Genomic DNA, 7324 nt, shown 5'->3' with positions numbered 1-7324 from the left:
GAGTAATTTTGGAAACTCAGAAAGAAAAGAACTAAACCTTAGATGCTCTTCTCCTTGGATATAGCTTGAAATCATCTTCTCCAAGGTGATAATGCTTTTCTCTTCAATGACTTCTTCTTCCTCCTTAGACACCATGTGGAATGATTTGTTGTAAAAAGAATAACGTGCGGAAGCAACAGAAAGCAGAACGTAGGAAAACACAAGTTTAATGGAGAGCTTGGACACACATTACGAGGGAGAGAGAGAGAGAGAGTCAATACACACACTTGTATTAAAAAAATAATACTCAGTCTGTACATAGGATGTGCTTAGTGAGCACTTTTATACAAGTCCATACGGACTGATAGAAGTACCAACACGTACTTCAATGCTCATAAATGAGCTCTACACAAACTCCCAAAATATATTCCTACGCGGAATATGTTTCCAACGGCCTCGCGGTTTACGCACCGCTATGACTTCTTGTTGCGCACCGGTTTACGCACCCAGTGTACGCACTGGTCCGGCCTAATCGAACGGTCCCAACCGATCCGGTTCTTGGCTTGCACAACCGATCCGGCCAATGTTGAGCTTGTATCTCATCATTTGTTTTGCCTATCCCACGAAGATTCATCAATTGTTATGCTTTTATCTTCTTGCTTGCCATTGTCGATAGATGATTCCTTCTCCTTTATACATTTGGTTAGTTGTGGTGGATCCTTTGATGGTGATAAGTTCATGATACTCCAATCATGCATTACAAGTAATTCTCTTGGCTCTTGATCAAATTGTTGTTGAAGAGTTGATGCCCACAACTTGGATTTATGGTATATGACGTCGATACTCCATATGCTTCACCGAATAATAGCGTCTTTAATTGTTGATCATAACTTTGACATACTCGAAGTAAATCATGGAAAGACCTTGGGTACTTCATATGCACTTCATATTGAAAATATGCATCTAGCCCTGCTTTGAATCTTTGCATCTTGAACGCCTCCAACAAGTTGAATCCAAGTGGACCATATATCCAAAAAATTCTTCTCATACTCGAGGTAGCACATTGATGAAACCATACGCAATTGGAAAAGTTCTCTTTGTAGATCTGTCGCATTGCGAACTCCATATCTTGGCATCAGTTTGATGATGAATCGGTAGATCCAACCATCATTGAGTGGACAACCGTTCCTCCCATTATACAGAAAGGATCGGCCCTCCCTAGAACGCCAAAAATGATAGAGAGATGATAGAAAGAAGAGAGAAGGAAGATATATATATCCAAAACCACAAAGATCTATTGATAATGAATAGTCATGATGGAAGGAAGAGAGAAAGAAGATACATAAATCCAAGTCTACAAACATATATGGATAACAACATAACCACACTACATGAATAGGCAAGAAAAACACCACAACAAGTAGACTCTCCCTTCCACCACCTTACTTTTCTTGCTTTATATGAAGTTCTCCTCTACTAGATAAGTTTCCTTTGCGTTCTTTTCCACGCTTTTTTTAGAGTTTTTCCATCTCCTATTCTTAGTTATGACACAACGATCTTCTAATTATCATATCTCCCTCAACCAAGATCCAAATTTAGAGCTTTAAAAAGCTGCGGATAGCTCTCTTCATAAGATTTCTAACTCATATTTGAACATGATATTTGGCATCAAAATGAATGAGTTATGAGCGTTTGTTTTAGACTGTGTTTTGGTGGCGCGCTTTTTTCTTCTTTTACTTTTCTCCATGTGTCTTGCTTTTTGTTTGACTTATCCTCCAAACCTTAGCTCGTGTTCTTGACCTCCAGATGTGAATGCTTCATAACTTTTATTCTTGTAGTGTCCAATACCTTGAATTCTAAAATCACTTTCACAATCATCACTCTTCTTTTCTTCTGGGTTGCTTTGTTTGGGCGGCTCAACCACTTTTGGTTGTCTTGTTTTCTCCCTAGTCGATCCTGCCATTGGTGTCATCAACCCATTGACGATGCTTGTCGAGCCTATTGCATGCTCTCTTCACCGCAATCGAGTCTGCCACAAGTCCGTTCGCTTAGGTATCATCTTCAAGGAGAGTCCCCAATTCTTGTCTGTCCTTCATATCCATAGCTTTCAGGAAGTACAAAGACTTGTCCTCCTCAAGTAGCACTTGGTCTATGGCGGAGAGACGATTATACATTTGGTCGAACTTGTCGTACACCCTCGAGGCGCTCATCTTCTTGTTTTTCTTCTGTATCCACTTCATGAAGGCATGTCAAGTCATCCTCGACAAATCTTCCGTCGCAAACTCCGCTAATGTTGCTTTCTCGAACTCGAACCATGTTGTCTTGACTTCTTGAAGCTTGATGACACGCCTTTGGACGTTGTTGGTGACAACTCTCTTGAAACTTGTGATTTGACGTGCTTCCGACACATCCCTCTGATTCATCTCCCTTTTGTATGTGTCAAGGAACATCGTAATGTTCCTTCCATCAAATTGACCCTCGAACAACAACACGGTCGACAACCTTCTTCACGCTTGCATCGTTGTTCCGAGATCTCATCATTTGTTCGACGATTACCATCATCCTTTCGAACTCTCATGCTTAATTGCTTGAGGATGCCATCTCCAAGTATCGGTTGATCCTCGATTTGACCCTTCCTACTGCCTCTTTCATGTCGGGTTCACAACTTAATTATGTCGTAAAAATTCGTCACTATGTGCAGATCGTGAGGCGGAACCGTTGGGGTTCTGAACCGGAAGGAATCGAAGTTTGTATTAGCTTTAGCGAGAAAGTATTTAAGATAGATTGAGATAGAGATTAAACCCTTGACTTTCGATTTGAGGGAGAAGATACATCAACAATAATATAACTAATTTTCTTATTATTAATTTCTTGATTAGTACATAGCTTGCTTGATATCCTTTTCTTTTTCCTCCCCTCTTTTAAAGATTCCCCCATGCATATGATGAATGTGAGGGTACAAGATATGCATACAATGCATGTAATGCATGCGAGTCATGTTTGCCATTCGGTGCTCATACATTACATGTGACGCATGATAACCATGTCACTCTTTTAAGCTCTCATATATAAGGAAATGACTTGGTTTAATGGTAAGTCCTATCTAGGAAGTGCAAGGTTCAAATTCTTACTTGCACCTCTTTTTATACAATTTTTTTTCTACTAGGCTTTAGTCACGTCACGATCGAGCTGTGCGTTTGTCGCCACCGAACCGCGATTGAGCCGTGCGCATGCGTCCGTCGCCACCAAACCGCGATTGAGCCATGCGCATGCATCCTTCACCACTGAACCGCAATAGAGCCGTGCGCTACGACTGTGCACACACACGCGTCCCGACCGAATTGTGCCACATAGGCGCGTCCCAATCGAGCCAAAACCATTCCAAGCAATACATTCACATTTATCTATTCCAACAATGTGGTTTGAATCACCGCAACCATTCTATGCTCTATATATAGAGATATGAGATAAGAAGTTTTGGATCTACTTATATAATCTAGGATCCTCATGTGTCCTATCTATGTGGGATATCTCACAGTTTTGTTAAATCCTCTTTTTCTCAAACTTCACACTCACATAACTTGATATTTAGTTGTATGTTTTATATGTAGTAAATGCGTTCGAAAGCTCTTGAAGGCATCCATCTTTTCATACCAAGATATTAAACTAATCTAAAATAATACCTTACGACTATTGTTTCATATCGTGTGTGAAGAACCACACTTAATTTTGTATGTTCCTCGCAATTTTCACACCGATGCCAAATATCTTCACGACAGCGGGAGAGAGAGAATAGACAAGAGAACAAGCAAGAGAGAGAGAGAGAGAGAGAAAATAGACAAAAGAACAAGAACTAAAATATGCTTTTGTAACTACTCTGGTTCACCTTGATTGTAATCAAGGTGCACCCGAGTATTTATTCAAGAATGTGGAGGTATGCATGAAAGCTAGAAAACTTCTGGAGAGTGCATGGAAGTTTCTAGAGAGTACATGAAGATGCATTCTCTAGAAGGTTCTTGAATGTTCTAGTGATCAAGCTACAATGTAATAAGTTGAATCTTATACAATACAATAATGCATAGATAGATGTAGTTCAATTGGTAAGGTTTCCCAATAAGACCAAAAGGTCATGGGTTCAACCCCCACAATTCCATGTGGCAAGATCCTGTCTATGACATTATCCTCCCTCTAAGGCTGCCTCTTGGGACCCGCGACCGGTTTCTGTCGATAGCATTCATGAACTGCTCAAACTATGTCCGGGGCATGCTGGAGATGGTGTGTCGGCTCCCATGTTGCTTCAGAGATTGGGCACCCTTTCTAGATGACAAGGTATTGAAGTTGGCGAGGGGGAGGAATGATAAAGACGACTGAAAAGTTGAGTCAAAAGCCGATTTTGACTTCGGCCCGACTAAAGAAGTCGGAGTACACGGGTCGACTGAGAAAGCCGAGACCAGACGCAGGGGGGCCACCGCAACGGAGAGCTCAAGCCGAAAACAACCGAAGTAGGGGGAGACAAGAAGAAAAGGGAAGTTGAGTCGACTTAAGAAGAAGGCACATTCGAAAAATTCGGAACAAGCGGCGATGGTAGCAGATTCGAGAAGGACAGAGTTGACCGGAATGAGAAGGCCAAGACCCGTACGTGGTCTGACGTGGTGAAGGGTCTGAAGGTGAAGACGAATTGGAGACAACCAATTCAGACAAGAGTTGGAATGAATCAGAGGTAGCTAATTTGGAAGAGGAGTTTGGTTCGAAGGAGACGGATTAACTCGTGGCCAAACGGACAAGAAGGCAGTAAAAGTCGACACCGACACAAAGGAACCAACGGGCCGAGAAGCGTCGAAGTCACAACAACAAAAGAGCTGAGAAGGGTCGTATGAGTAGACAAGCCGATAGAGAAGGTCAAGGTACCTAGGAGTAGATGGGTCATGGGAAGCGGAACTGGATGGGTCAAGGAGCACGAGCAAGGCGGGAAGACACCAGGAGGAGCCAGAGGGAACAATCAGCAAAAATTGACACCAACACAACAATCAGACCGCAAGTCGGAGGGAAAGACCAACCGACATTGAAACCAACACAACGATTAGACCTCAAGTTGATCTTGAGGGGGAGTGTTGAGCTAACAAGATCAACTTGATCTGAATTGGCTGAATAAGCCAGAGCCAGGTCGTATCCGGATAACATCCTAAACATAGAGCTGAACTGAATTGTAACCGGTAGGCCGTTAGAGGCCTACGAATCTAACCTAGTACGTAGGCATATTTTTCTGGGAGTTAGTATTAGTCGCTCGCATGAGCATTGAAGTACTTGTCAGTCCTTTAAGAACTTGTACAAAAGTGCTGACAAAGCACATTGTATGTACAGAATGTTGTTAGTATTTTTGGAATATACACGTTTCTGTGTTCTGCTCTAACTTTGTCTCTCCCATGTAAGATTTCCATAAACCTATGTTTGTATTCTTTAGCCATCTAAACGAGCTGGTTTTGTCGTAGCTTTCGTAATCCTATTCCTTTACAACCATTAGTCTTGGGGTGATAGCCTGAAGAAAGCTTAGCCGAAATTCGGAGAAGTTTGAACATGTGCTTCCAAAACTTTGAGATGAATTATGGGCCATGATAACTAATAATATCATCCTAAAGACCATGATTCCTGAATACCTGCCATATAACTAGATCAACCGCCTCTTAACTAGTAATAGACTACGTACATGGCAAGAAATGTGCCATTTTGGTAAGTCGATTGACCACTGTGAGAATTGTATCAAAACCTTTCAAAACTGGGAGATCGGTAATGAAATCCAAGGATATAGATTTCCAAGGATTTTCAGGAATGGGAAGCGGTTGTAGTAGCCATAGGATCGATGTTGAGGACTCTTTGATCGACAACATGTATCACAATTGCGAACATACTCCTCAACAAAATGACAAAGGTGAGGCCACCAATATTGCCGAGAAACTAATTCTAGAGTTTTGCGAACTCCAAAATGTCCAGCCATTGGTTTGTCATGGAAACGTTGTAAGACTTGTAGTCGCGGGGGACCATTAGGAACATACAATAGGTTTTGTTGAAACAAATCACCATGCCAATAGAATTGACAATAGTCATTACCAGGGTTTTTTTACTACGAGGAAGAAGCATGATTCGGGACAATATGATGCAAAACATCATTGGCAAATTCATCAGTGACCATATGATCTCGAATGGAATCAAGAAGAGTGGAATCTTCAAGTGTTCTTATGGCATTAGCTGCCATTAATTGTAGGCGATTAGGACCCAAAAGGATTTGTTTTTAATGCTCAAATGCAGGTTCTCCTGGACGAAATTCCATATAATAGCATCAAGAAAAAGCATCTGCTTTGCCTTGTTGCATCGCAGGGCGACAAATGATTACAAATTCGAAGTGAGTCAAAAATTACACTCATTGGGCTTGTTGCCAACTCAAGACTAGAGCGTTATGGAAATATGTCAATTTTTTATGATCATTGTAGACAATGATCTGCTAAGAAGAACCTTCTAAAAAATGTCGCCATTGTTGAAAAAGAATCCACAATTGCAAGAAGTTCTTTGTCATGGATCTCGTATTTGATCTCTGTGGCCTCAAACTTTTGGGAATGAAAGGAGAAAGGGTGTAGCTGTCCTCATCTACAATTTGTGATAGGACTCTCCCTAGTGCAAAGTCGGATGCATCAGCTTCAAGGATGAAGCGTTTGGTTGGGTCAACGTATGCTAAAATAGGTGTTGTTGTAAACGCTCGTTTTAAACTTTCAAATGCCTCGGTTGCATCTAAACTCCATATGAATGGTTGATTTTTGTGTGTGAGTTGAGTGAGTGGAAGCACGACCTTGGAATAATTTTTAATAAATTTTCGATAAAAAGTTGCAAACCTGAGAAAACATTGCACATCACGCACTGAAAGGGGGGTAAAAGCATGCGAGTGGAAACATTATTATAACTAATTAGCTACTAAAATGGCCACAACTAATTAGCTATTTGTTTAGCTAGTTTTTTGTGGGAAAATCATAAGGATGGTTTACGAAATTTTATGTTTTATTAGTTAAATACATGTCATTTAATTTATGAGAATACTCAAATATTTGAACTTTGGTTTCTGATGTAGTGGAACATGGGGAATGGTGCCATCATCTAAGCTCAACTTGAATGTCATCAAATTCCTGATAATCCTGAGTTCGAGTTCGAACTCCAAACAGATGGAGTACTTTGAGCATGAACGCAAACGAAGCTTCCTTAGCAGCACAAAAACTCTGAGATCGACATTGCACCTTCAGAGCTACAACCCATGACCAAGTCGATCCTCGTCCAGGTATGTATCAGTTACATATTAAAAAAA

The sequence above is a fragment of the Azolla caroliniana genome, unplaced genomic scaffold (assembly GCF_043228905.1).
Source record: "Azolla caroliniana isolate FFs.n. ecotype wild unplaced genomic scaffold, voAzoCaro1.0.p SCAF_15, whole genome shotgun sequence".
NCBI lineage: Eukaryota > Viridiplantae > Streptophyta > Polypodiopsida > Salviniales > Salviniaceae > Azolla > Azolla caroliniana.
The sequence above is the reverse complement of the archived record's forward strand: the minus strand, read 5'-3'. Positions refer to the sequence as shown.